Source organism: Macaca mulatta, chromosome 3 (assembly GCF_049350105.2).
Source record: "Macaca mulatta isolate MMU2019108-1 chromosome 3, T2T-MMU8v2.0, whole genome shotgun sequence".
NCBI lineage: Eukaryota > Metazoa > Chordata > Mammalia > Primates > Cercopithecidae > Macaca > Macaca mulatta.
Window position 1 is genome coordinate 72,951,338 of NC_133408.1, and position 13,274 is coordinate 72,964,611.

Below are 13,274 nucleotides of genomic sequence, written 5' to 3' on the forward strand. Positions count from 1 at the left end.
TGGTGTGTACACATTTTCTTAGGCAAAGAGAGCAAGAATCATAGGAGCAGACTTACGACCTTGAGCAGGACAGGAAACAGTCCTCAGCGGAGCCACTGTGACAGTGTGTGTGTGTCTGTGCATGTGTGTAGGAAATCACAATAATCGCCTGTCTCTGAGGCCTCCTCCCCAGAGAGCTGTCATCACAGCCTCTTGTGGCTCTTGGCTCAGAGGGGGTTATAATCCTTCTGGTGCCCCCTCGGTGTCTGCCAGTCTTTCTGTAATGAGGACATTGCTGCATTTTCTTCGTGCGGCTTTTGTATGTTTGTAATATCTGCTGTGGTAACCACCAGCCCTGTGGAGCCACCTGCCTTGGTGACCATATTAACTCTCCAGGTTATCAGTCACTGTTTTTGATTCTGTTTTGAAGTTCCTTAGGTATTGAGTGGAATGCCCTAACCAAAATTTCCCAAAAGCTCTATTATTTTTAGTATTGAATTTTGTAAAACCTGAGATTCTTCAGGCATATATATTGTAGTCTAGCAGAAGTACTATATATTCTAGCATATAGGGTAATTGGATAGGAGATATATAATAGGAAAAAGGGTTATTTTTTAATCTGCCAAAACATACATTTTTCTTACCTATCATTATTATTATTATTTGAGTTGGAGTCCTACTCTGTCACCAGGCTGGAGTGCAGTGGCACAATCTCAGCTCACTGCAGCCCCTGCCTCTTTGAGTTCAAGCGATTCTCGTGCCTCAACCTCCCTAGTAGCTTAGATTACAGGCGTGTGCCATCACGCCCAGCTAATTTTTCTTTTTTTTAGTAGAGACGGGGTTTCACCCTGTTGGCCAGGCTGGTCTCGAACTCCTGTCCTCAAGCAGTCTGCACGCCTTGGCCTCCCAAAGTGCTGGGATTAGAGGCGTGAGCCACCTCGCTCAGGCTCTTACCTGTCATTCTTGAGGAGCCCAGTGTATGAGGGAAGGGCTGTGTATCTGTGAGTGGGGGGTGAAGCACAAGGAAGCTGGCCATGTTCCTCATCTTGGTTTCATACTGACAGGCAGGAGTCAATGTGCCCTATGGTGTGGGGGCCCTGGAAGGAAGCCTCTGCAGCTGCAGAAAGACAGACCCCACTTGGAAAATAAAGCAGCAGCGTAAGGACTTGGGCTCTAATTACAGAGTTGTCAGGTTGAAGAGAAGTGGTTGTGGGATAACAGGAAGAGAAAATATTTTGGTTCTTCTCAGCGTAATGAATTTTCATCAGTATGGTTTATTTCCTCGTTCAGCTTCTTGCGCAAATGTGGACCTTTCGCCTCCTCCTGTGTGCTCTTCCTTAAAAACCTGTTTCTCCAATTGTTTTATAGGTCAGCTTTGTCAGAGCTTGGGCATCAGAGGTCATTGCTGTTCTTGTATTGACTTGTTCATTTGTTCTTTATTCATTCACTTGTTCCCTGCATATTTTGAAAGTGTTTTGCATTGCATTGAACTGGAGACAGGGAATACAAAGACAAGCCCTGCTTTTGTCACTCAGGCCTGTGGCCCAGTTTCCTTTCGTGCTTTTCTCTTCCAATGGTGGGGAGAAGGATCCAGAGCTCCCTAGGTGCACTGTCCAGAAAAATGGAAAAGTGAAGTCACCATGAGAACATGAAGCTCAGTGTGAGAATAACAGCAGGTAACAGTTATTAAGTACTTACTCCAGGCCCCGGCATTGTCCTGTGCCCTGTACATGAATTAAGGTCTTCTGATCTCATGATGCCAGGAAACCCCAGCCCCACCCACTAGTCTTCTCTGTTCTGCCTCTAGTCTTTCTGTTTCTCCCCTCTCTTCCCAGTGTCCTCACCCAAATCCAGATCTGCGAATGTCCCTCAACCATTGCTGAAACTTTCTAACTAGTCTCCTTTCAACCTCTTCTCCCATCCAGTTCTCACGTGTTTCTAAATTTCCATGTCACTTTTTTGCTTAAACCATCAGGAACAATGTCCTTTTAACAGTAGACTTTCAAGAGAGTGTCTGGCTTTATCTTCCTTCTTTCTTGTGAGTCTCATGAGGGCAACAAGTTATAAATACTTGGCTTCCCAACAAGGCGTAGGATAGTGCCCGGCACACAGCGGCCATCCTCGATGTTGAGCGGATACATTTCCTTGCAGTTCCCACCATGCAGTCAGCAGCGCTGACCCACGTAGGGGACCTTTGATCATTCCCCAGTTCTCTGAGCCTCTTCTGACTCAGTTCCCTGTCCCCATAAGAGTTTGTTCCTCCCCTGCTGTTTTGGCTGTGAGAGAGTGCTGATAACACCAGCAAACTGCACCACGCGGCGAGTGCTTCAGGATGGGGCCATGGCCTGTGCATTCTGTAACCCTGCTGCCTGGCCCAGTGCGTGGCACCTGATGTTTGTCATCATGTTCGTGCATATTTGCTCTGTTACTTTTTTATATAATTGAGGTGAAATTCAAAGAACAGAATTAACCATTTTAAGGTGACACGTGCAGTAGCATGGAGCACTTTCCCCACGTGATGCGGTCCCCACCTCTGTCTAGTACCAGCCTTCCCATCCCGCCACTCTGTTGTTTACCAGCTCTGTGACCTTATCAGCTGCTTCCTCTATGAGATGTGACTGCAAATTCTGACCTGCCAGGTTTGAGGCACAGGGCTTGCACATGACCAGTGCAGAAGTCCTATAAGAACATAACCTACCCAAGGCCAGCTCACCTCTGTGTTACATATGCTCATGAGATGAGTGCTACAGACTCAGTGTGCCATTTCCCTGCACATGCGAGGGACCACAGTGTCTTGACACAGAGGTGAACCCAGTGTGGTGTCAAGGAGAAAGTTGTTTTTTGGGGGCCAGCCAGCACACATGGGGTGGCTTGTCCAATATCCTAACCAGTCCGGATATTTAATACTCAAAAACTGTCTTCTCCAAAGCTGTCTTCTCTGCTGTCCATCAAGTTGGGGTCATGAAGCATTTTTCTTAAAGGGGAATGAATAGAAATTGCTTAGCTGTATTCTACTCATTCCAAGCTTGTCTCGCTCAAGGAGAGATCTGCTACAGGCAAGAGACGGTAGCTACACCCCCACTGGAAGTGCTTGACCTGCAGGAGGCACAGCTGCCCTAGAGTTAACCTTGAGGGCTACGTTATTGTTGATCTCTGAAGCCCACTGTGGTCTCTGCTGCCTTGGTGCAGAAGGCAGTACAGGTACAGGAGACTCACATCTAGCCCAGGCTCGCCCTGCTGCCGGGTGCCTCGGCCAAGGGGGATGCAGGGAGGGAGGCGGGCTGCCATTGCACACTGCTGCCAGCCTGGCCTCTGAACACATGGCCGGCGTGCAGGGTGCTGTCCTGGGGATGGTGACGGCTTCCCTTTCATCCACAGGTGTCTGTGGAGGGCCCACGACGTGTCAGTTGTGTTGCGTTGTGGTGTGCAGGACAGGGAAGGTACCTGTGCCTCAGGCAGCAGTGGTATAGTCACGTGAGAGTGACTAGTCATTTTTGAAGCATCTTCAACAGTACATTAAAAAAAACTTAAATTAGGCCAGGCACGGTGTCTCATGCCTGTAATCCCAGCACTCTGGGAGGCCGAGTGGGGCTGATCTCCTGAGCTCAGGAGTTCAAGACCACCCTGGGCAACATGGTGAAACCCTGTCTCTACTAAAATCCCCCCCAAAAAAATATTAACTGGGCATGGTAGCACAAGCCTGTAGTCCCAGCTACTTGGGAGGCTGAGGCGTGAGAATCGCTTGAGCCCCAGAGGCAGAGGTTGCAGTGAGCCACACCACTGTACTCCAGCTTGGGCTACAGAGTGAGACTCCATCTCAAAACAAAACGAAACAAACTAACAAACAAAACCTTAAATTATAACAGATCTCATCTAAAAAGTACATTTCCAGTATATTCTATGTTTCATTTCATCTGGGTAAAGTGCTAAGATTCTCCGAAATAGATATTCCTTACAAATATGTTTACTCGAAGTGACATCCTGTTTTGTTAGAGGTTGTTTTTTTTCCTTCCCCTGCAGAAAATATATATTTCAAACAACACCTCTGTTTTGTGAGTGTAACTCACCATGCAGAATGCATTGAGGAGGGAACATCTAGGTTGCAAACTTGTTTTAGGGATTTTATTCCTATATTTGATAATCTGATTTCATTTTGTCTCACCGGAAATGCCAGGTGGCAGCCGCCTTCTCCCTACTCTGCCTGTCCCTGCATTTCATTCCAGTGTGCTAGTTAGTAAGCTAACAGAGACTGATCTCTTTTAATGAAATGTAGGTTTGCTACTGTAGCTACCTAGACATAAAAAATTACTCTCACCTGTTCTGATTTCTTTGTGCTAAATGATCTCTCTCTTTCTACCCTATCCCTGCGTGAAGGTTTGTTTCATTTCCTTAATTTGATATTTTTCCATTGTTGGTCTGGGAGACTGTGTATTACATGTATAAACAAGATATACTTATTGTTGAAGAAAAAGACCCTTCGGGATCTGAACAGAAAAGCAACACATTCCTGTTCCCTCCAATAATGTTTCCCCCTTTACTTCCCTTCACTACCTGCCTTTCCTGTTGCAAGCTGCCCTTCCAAGAGCTCTGAATTAAAATGTGCCTTTCTGTGCTTTGGTTCAGGGCTTACTAGGTGTCTCCTCTTAGTAACGTGGTTTAAAAACAGCAAGTGGCTGTGTGGCCTCAGCAGCTTCCACCCCTTGGCTTGCATTCTATCCTCGAGTCAAGCTTCTCCTCAGGCCTCGCTCCCTCAGCTCCTTTGCCAGCACGGCCTGAAACAGGGGCCACTGTGTGAGCTTCCTGGAGCCCAGAGATGAGAAGATAAAGGTGGGAACTGACCGAGGAGCATGTCCTGCAGGATCCAAAGCAGCAAACAGCACACTTCCCTCTCAGTCCAGAAAAGTGCTGCCGACTAAGGTGGCATTTGTCAGAGAAGAGCCTAGACGCAAGTCCACGTCCGGGAGCTCAGTCTGATGTCCAGGTGTCTGTGGGCAGCACTGAATCCTCCTCATCAGGTGACAGGGAGCTCCTGCCTGTCACAGAGTCTGTGCCTGCTGCTTCTGTGGCGCAGAGGGGAAGTGGAGTGGTTTGGGAGGAGGTAGCTCCAGGTGCTATTCAGCCTATGGCTTCAGTTCTCTTTAAAAAGGCGGGGTTGTGGTGCCTGCTGCACTGGGTTGCTGTGCAGTATGAATACTGCTGTGCATGTGAGATACAGAGTAAGGACTCAGTCACTATTTGGGATGCCTGTATTCTCTGTGATATTTGCAGTTTCGTTTGGCAGATTTTAACACTGAGCTTGGAGAAAATTGGGAGTTCTGTGTCCAGAGGTGGCTGATGGGTCCCCTGATTTTACCTGGGGACCTCTGCCCCAGGGCACAAACTCACCTCGTTGCCGGGCATGCTGTTCCTGACGCTCTGGGAGGCAGCCTGTCCCAGCCCGTCTTCGATATCTGCCAGTGGTTACCTGGGCCTTCCTCGGTGCCTGAGTTGACACCACCACCCCTTTGTGGGTAGTGGGAGGCCTCTTGGGTCAGGAGCAGTGACTATAAGAAACGTCACCCTCTCCACTAAGATTTCCAGCCCAGGTGCTCCTCAGCCCCCCAGAGGCCACCTGGCTCACAGCCGCCACCCCTAAGAGGACTTGGTGCACTGAAGAGCAGAGAGAGGGCGGTGGCTTGGGAGGCAGCAGCAGGCTGGAGGTGACAGGGCGTGCCTGTATACCAGGGTGTGGACAGGGACCTCGGGAGGCTCTTCCACAGCTGACAGGTGCAAGTATGTCACACAGGGTCCAGGGCTTATCCCACAGGAGGCAGAGCCCATTCCAGTAGCACTGCACAGCCGCAGCTCACCACAAGGACAGCTGAGACCTGCCCACTTCTTTGCATCTGCCTTTGCAGCAGGACAGAGCAGAGGACGGCCCCGAGTTGTCCCAGACTAGCTGAGACACAGAGTCTGCCAGATACACAGCCTGGGAATGCAATGGCTGACATTTGTGGAGTGCTTGCCTAAGCACGCTACGGTGTCATCTCCAGAGAGCTGGGGATGAGGGTCCCTCTCTGCAACCCATACCCCTCTTTGGTGCATGGGTACCATACTCCTTCACGGCACTGCTGTTGCTGAAATAAAACATCTGTGTGTCTCCTCCCTAGACTGGGAGCCTGTCTTGCTGATTTTTATACCTTCTGTGCTAACACAGGTCCTGGCCCATAGAAGGCCCTCAGTATACCTTTAGTAACAGAGACAAATGGTGGCCTAAGGAGGGTTGGAGACAGAAGGAGTGATTCTGAAAACTGTCTTTGGGGATGGAAAATATTTAAGGGACTGGAATTCAAGAGATCATCTGTAGACCAGCTGTGCCATCAGGTTGCTGTGGGATCTTGGGCAAATGTCCAACCTCTCTGGGCCCCAGTTTCCTGTGCTAGATCACCTTCAAGGTCTCATCCCGCTTATTCCACAGCACTCTGGCTGGCTGCTCGGAATAATTTATAGCTTAGAAAATAAAAGATGAATGGCTGAGCAGGCATGTGTGTTGTAGCAGAGACAAGTGACAAATGGGAGATGGATTTTAGCTCATGAAGGGCCCAGCCTGCCTGCCAAGTACAAAGCGACCACCTCATGTCTCCTTCCAAGCCAGTGAGTCTTCTTTCTCCTGCAGGTCTTGGTACTGACATGATGTTGTGAGAAAGGGCGCTGCTTCCAGTCAGGCACTGGGGTGGATCTGGGAGCCTGGCCTCACTGGACCAGATCTCGTGGCTCCTTAGACATATCAGGTGCTTTCTGACAGTTACCCGGACTTCAGACGATGACTTTTTCATGTGACTTTAATAAGCCAGAGAGAGCTGACGATTTAGATGTGCAAATTTCTTGTTACTGTATATTGAAATGAATCTCTGTCCCCCAGAAAATTGAGGATGGGTTCGAAATGATTGAGTATTCTTGACTGGACACCAATGATTTAAAAGTGAAAATAGCCCTGTGGCCCTTTGAAGAGCTGGGAGGAGGAAAAGATTTGGCTCTGAAGTTTTACTTTACTTACCTCCGTTCTTGTAGAATACCAGGAAACCCTAAGACCATCCTCTTCTAGTTTTACCGACATGGCAGCTGACACCAGGAGATGCGGTCTCCCTGGGCCTGCAGCATCTTTAGAGGTCTTTTGCATGACTGGGTCACATCTCTGGCTGCCACATGGATGGGGCAGAGCTTCAGGGTATTTGGGTTCGGGGTGTTCTGTCTGCTCACTTATTTTAGTTTTTCGTTCAGATCTAAGTACCATTGAAGGAAAGAATGTGGGGAAGCTTCTCAGAAGTCAACTCCACTAAGACGATAGGGAATTCACACACCGCCAAGCTCAAAGGAGAGCATGGAAGGGAAAAAATGGACGGTTGCATGTTGTCAAACCGCTGGATAAAGGGAAGATAGGATCCATGAAACAGAATTAAGGAATATTATCGTCAGTGTCATGCCTTACTGAGTACCTGTAATTTCCAGAGTGCTACTAAAGTGGGAGGGAGCTGGTGTGTAGGGATGATGGGAAGTTAGGGATGAGGGAGGCAGGGCCTGTGCTGGAGGAGCCCAGGGTCCAGGGCTTGTCCAGCAGGAGGCAGAGCCCATTCCTGCCAACGCTATCGATTTTGACCAGGCTGCTTTCAGGCCCTATTCCCAAGTCTCCTATTGGAGTGTGAAGCTTCTTTTAAAGTGCTTACATTACCCTGTGTTGTTGGCTGCTTCTGGGTTCATTTCTCTGCTGTGAATAATTAATGCTGTGAGTGGATGAAGTGCTGTTCACAGGTGTCAAATCGAGATCCAGAGACAAGGTTGGCAGAGCCAGCACCGCTGGGCTGCTTTACCTTCCTGCTAGGAGCGCAGGTGCCAGAGTCAGTCCCAGGCTCCCTGGACACAGGGTCACCTCTGGCCAGCAGGCACCCTTTATGGCTCTGCAAGCAGACTCTGAGCCTGATGGGGAGATCCGTCTGTGCAGAAGTCAGCTGGACTCCTTTGCTGAGCTCTCCTCCCACAGCACTGGGGCCTTCCAGGATGCATGGAAGATGGCAGTGGGGGTGGGGGCGCTTCCCTGGCTGAGTGCTCCATATGCCTGCTGCAGACCCTCACTGTTCTGCCATCAGGAGATGGAGCACAGTTTTCGGGTTGCAACCTGGAGGGGGCAGATATTCAAGAGCAGAATTTCTTTTCTCTCAGTTCTTAGATTTATCAATGAAGATTCCTGGTGTAAGTTGAAGACACCTTCTCTATAACAGGGAGAAATTTTCACTGATGATCTTCTGCTTAAGCGCTTTAGACCCCTAAAATGTGACCTTGATTTCTCTCTCTCTTTTTTTTTTTTTTTGGAAATGGAGTCTCACTCTTGCCCAGGCTGGAGTACAGTGGCACGATCTCGGCTCACTGCAACCTCCGCCTTCCAGGTTCAAGTGATTCTCCTGCCTCAGCCTCCTGGGTAGCTGGGATTACAGGCACGTGCCACGACGCCTGGCTAATTTTTGTATTTTTAGTAGAGACAGGGCTTCACCGTGTTGGCCAGGCTGGTCTCGAACTCCTGACCTCAAGTGATCCGCCTGCCTTGGCCTCCCAAAGTGCTGCGATTACAGGTGTGAGCCACTGCGCCCAGCTGAACTTGATTCCTTTTAACTATACATTGTGAGTATGCTTCTAAATCAGTATACAGAGCCCCTCATTCTTTTTGATAGTAGCAGAATATTTCCTGGGGATGCCTCATCATTCATTTATACAGGTAGTGCCTATATTTTGGAGTTTTTGTTTTGTTTAACTGTTGGAAGGTTCTCAGTTCCTTGTCTGTAATTCTTGTAAACCCAGAAAATCTGAGACAGGTCTCAGTTAATTTAGAAAGTTTATTTTACTAAGGTTGAAGACGTGCACCCATGTCACAGCCCCAGGAAGTCCTGACAACACGTGCCCAAGGCAGTCAGGGCACAGCCTGGTTTTATATATTTTAGGGAGACATGAAGTATCATCAATATATGTAAGAAGTACATTGGTTTATCCAGAAAGGCAGGGACAAAGATATTTTTCTTTCACATTCTAAAATTTTAAGCTGTGCTCATAAACAAATTTTTAATAATTCACTTGGTAGCAAGAACATATTTGAACAGACAGGCTATTTATAGTCTTTAAAAATTCCATTTGGTACGATGTTTCATATATTTTAATGCTGGCCATATTATATGGGGTAAATTTGCAGAAATTGAATTGCTGAATCAAAGCTTATGCTTATTTTATATTCTACTAAATACTGTCCAGCTGCTCTGCCTGAGGGTCATCGTGATAATAGGCTGTCATTGCCTGGGAGCACCTGTTTCAAACTGTCGCCACCGGCACTATGTTAACATTTTAATCAATATCCTTTGTATGCTTTGAGTTCCTACTAATTAATGTATTGTTCCCAGCTTTGCTGAGTTGCCTTTCTGCTGCAACATCTCTTCTGTTTAAGTCAAAACCTTTACAAGGTTCCGAAACCAAGGTGGATACCTGGGCTCTGCATAGAGGAATGAGATGGGGTTGCTCTCAAGCTCGCGTCTGGTGTAGAAGATAGAGGCCTCTAACAGTTAACCACAATATTGCACATGGTGAGAACTGTAGAAATGGGGGTCCTGCCAAGGGAGGAGCAGGACAGATCGGGGAGAGCAGGGGATGGTGTTGGGAGAGACCTCACAGGGCTGATCTTTGAAGCAGCACGGAGCAGTCAGAGAATTTGGGAAGAGTGCAGGCATGGGAGCATGAAGGTGCAGGGTACAGTGGGGACCACGGGGCTGGAGTCCAGGGTGCCTGGTAGATGGCAGGAGATGAGATGGGAAAAGGAGGGAGAAGCCTAGCGAGAAGAGTCTCAAATGCCGTCTGAGGGGCTGAGACTCCCTCCTGCGTGCAGCATTGTGGCAGGCCAGGTCTCACCAACACAGGCCTCCATAACAAGTGTTTCAGTACGGACTGAGTGGTTAAGTTAAATATTAAAAGCTAAAAAAAGCCAGTGCCCTTATATAAAGGCTGGGATGTAACAAAAGCCCACCGGGAGTTTTGCCTAGGCCTTTCCTGGGCCTTAAAGCATGACAAAATAACGAAGGAATTCTTAACATGACCCATTTAGGATTAAATAATTTTTTTTTTTTGGTGTCTGAAGAAAGTCTCCAGGCCTCCACAAATAAGTTTTTTGGGGGTCTGAAGGAACTCCCCAAACCTCTGTGATTTAGCAGGAGACAAGATAAGGATAATCACCCCAGCACCTGGACCCATTTAGATTATGTGAATTTACTGAGGCTCCAGTTATAGTTGTAGTTTAAAAGAAGTTAACCACTTATGTCTCTAGATGAATGCACACTTACAGGTAGACATATAGCTTAGAAAGTATGTAAGCTCTGGAAAACTTTGTAATTTTGAGTTGGTCTGGCCATAATTTCCAGGCCTTCTACCAGTAATTGGTTGCAGAAATAAAAATTCTCTTCCTCCCCAGTTCATCTGCATCTCATTATTGGGCCACAAGAAATAGCAGCCTGACCCTCAGTTTGGTCTAGGAACAGTATGACGACACAGTCCTCTGGTCTAAAGGGGAGGAGCTTGTGGTTGTAGTAAAGGCAAGACAGTCTGAATCCTGTAGAAACAGGGCTGAGGAACAGGCGGTGGTCATGAAAAGCGTCTCACAGGAGAGTCGATATAGAGGTAAATAAAGGGAGTCAAATAAATCACAGGTTTCTGGTTGGGAAGACAGTGAGAGGGAGACCATGGAAAGAATAGGTTCCGGGAAAGATTCAGTAGAAGACTGAGTAGAGAATGTCACGTATACATGTGGAGTTTGGAGTTCTTGGAGAATACCCAGGAAATTGAGCCAGTGAGGAATTCACTTTTGCAGCAGAGGTGGAAGAGGGCAGGATGTAGTCCAGAGCTGGAATGCAGACTTAAGAGTTCTGAGCATTTGCATATAACAGCTAACCAGCTGCTATAGTCTGAATATGTGTGTCCTTACAAAATTCATCTGTTGGAACCTAACACCCAGTGTATGAGTAGTAAGAGGTGGGGCCTTTGGGGGAAGTGACCAAGTCATGAGGGCTCTGTCCTCATGAATGGGATTACAACAGAGGTTGCAGGGAGCTCCCCTGCTCTCTTTTGCCCTGTGAGAACACAGCAGCAAGACATCATTTATGAAGCAAGGAGCCCTGACTGGATATCGAATCTGCTGGGCCTTGATCCTGGGCGTCCCAGCCTCCAGAACTATGAGCAATCAATTTCTGTTGTTTATAAATTACCCAAGCTCTGGTATTTTGTTATAACAGCCTGAATGGACTAAGACCAACTCAAGTAAAAATAGAGCTGAGAAAGTAAGCCAGGTGTGAACCTCAGTGTAAGTTTCCAGAGTTTTTAGGTACTAGAATCTATCTCCCTTCCTGATCTCATTGCCAAACTCAGCTAATTCCGTTAGTATTTATCATGCCTGTGTGATTTCAATGATAGGAAATTTATTATGAAATTAAAATGGATAATAAATTTGGGGCAGGGTCTTGCTCTATCACCCAGGCTGGAACACAGTGGTGCAGTACTAGCTCACTGCAGCCTCAAACCCCTTGGCTCAAGTGATCCTCTCACCTCAGGCTCTGAGTCACTAGGACTGTAGGTATGTGCTACTACGTCTGGCTAATTTTAAAGATTTTTTATAGCGACAAGATCTCACTGTGAGCTCATAGGCAGACTTCTGTTTTTCACTTTTGTATGGAAAATGAAAAACACCTTCCAGAGAAGGTGGTTTCTGGTAATAACTGTGTCTCTGAAAGAGACATATGGCCAGGATTTATTTTTTTAACCTTATATTTAGTCAGCCAGAAACTAGGAGGATTGTTTTTCTGGATAGGATTGAATAGAACTAATTTTAAATGATCAGCAGTTTACTGGAAGGAGAAAGAGGGAAAACCTCTACCGCAGAAACACAGGGTGGAGTTTCAAAAACTCTGGGCCAGGTGCAGTGGTTCACATCTGTAATCCCAACACTTTTGGGCCAAGGCAAGTAGATCACTGTGGCCAGGAGTTGGAGACCAGCCTGGGCAACATAGTGAAACCTCATCTCTACAAAAAATTTTTTAAATTAGCTGGGCATGGTGGTGTGCACCTGTAGTTTTAGCTACTTGGGAGGCTGGTGTGAAGGGATCACTTAAGCCAAGGAATTTGAGGCTGCAGTGAGCTATGATTGCACCACTGCACTCCAGCCTGGGTGACACAGTGAGACCTTGGGTCAAAACAAACAAACAAAACAAAGAACTCCATAGTTACCAAAGTTCAGCAGTAATTTAAGAGCTTCTTGGCCCATCTTACCTCCTCACTTTAACTCTGGGTGCATCTGGGCTCCAAGGCAGCAGCTACTGAAGGGTTAAAATGACCAGGAAATGAGCACTCTCTGCCCCATTTTGTCTGCTAATATTAGTGATTTTGGTAAGCATTTGTAATGCTTTCTCCCGTGGTAGAAATACAAGTAAAATTGCCCTAGGTAAATCCTGAATGCAAGTAGTTTGGGTTTATACAAGTCAGAGAAGGTGTTTTCTGGTGATAACTCTGTCTCTGAAGGAATGATTGACAGGGCAGCCGTCTTCCCACCCTCAACTCGGGCTCAGGCCTCATCAAAGCAGCGATGGCCCCCTCCTTACAACCCAGAGATGTTTGACTTTGCCGTGGGATGTGTTGGCCAAATCAAAGTTGAAACATCATCAAAATGGGACCATACGTCTCAACACACAGGCACCTCCCTGCCTGTCAGGGAAACCGTGTCAGGCCGGGAGGACGATACTGACATCACATGGATTACCAACTGAGGTTGACAGGAAATAAAGAACCATGAGTTCATAGTCAGGTCTGTGAAGTTTTTGACTTGAAAGCAAGACAGATAAAGTGGTCTAAAATCTTGTGTTTGGAAAGATGAAAGTTCTATTAAAAATGCTGGTTTCTTACAGACATACAATATTACAAGTAATCAGATTATGCCTAGACTTTCGTTGCGGTGATATCTTGGGTGTTTGCATAGGACCAAACTCATCAGATTGTACACAGCTCTTTGTATATCAAGGATACATCAATAAAGCTGTTAAAACAAAAAACACCTGCCCAGAAAAGCCAGAACAACACCCCCCCCCGCCCCCCCCCCCCCCCCCCCCCGCCCCCTGCCCGGCTCACCTACCACGTGCTCCTTCCCAGCGCTAAGAAAAGAGTCACAGGCAAGAGGGCTCCAGATTTAGGTCCTTGGTTCTCAGCCCTGCCGTGTACGGAAATCTCCAGAGGAGTGCATCCCAGCC

General features: G+C 47.3%; 1 protein-coding gene across 2 annotated transcripts in view; it reads left to right on the forward strand.

Moving 5' to 3' along the window:
• Nucleotides 1–13,274, forward strand: part of VOPP1 (VOPP1 WW domain binding protein) — a 104,263-nt gene that overhangs the window by 51,173 nt on the left and 39,816 nt on the right. The window lies entirely within an intron of this gene.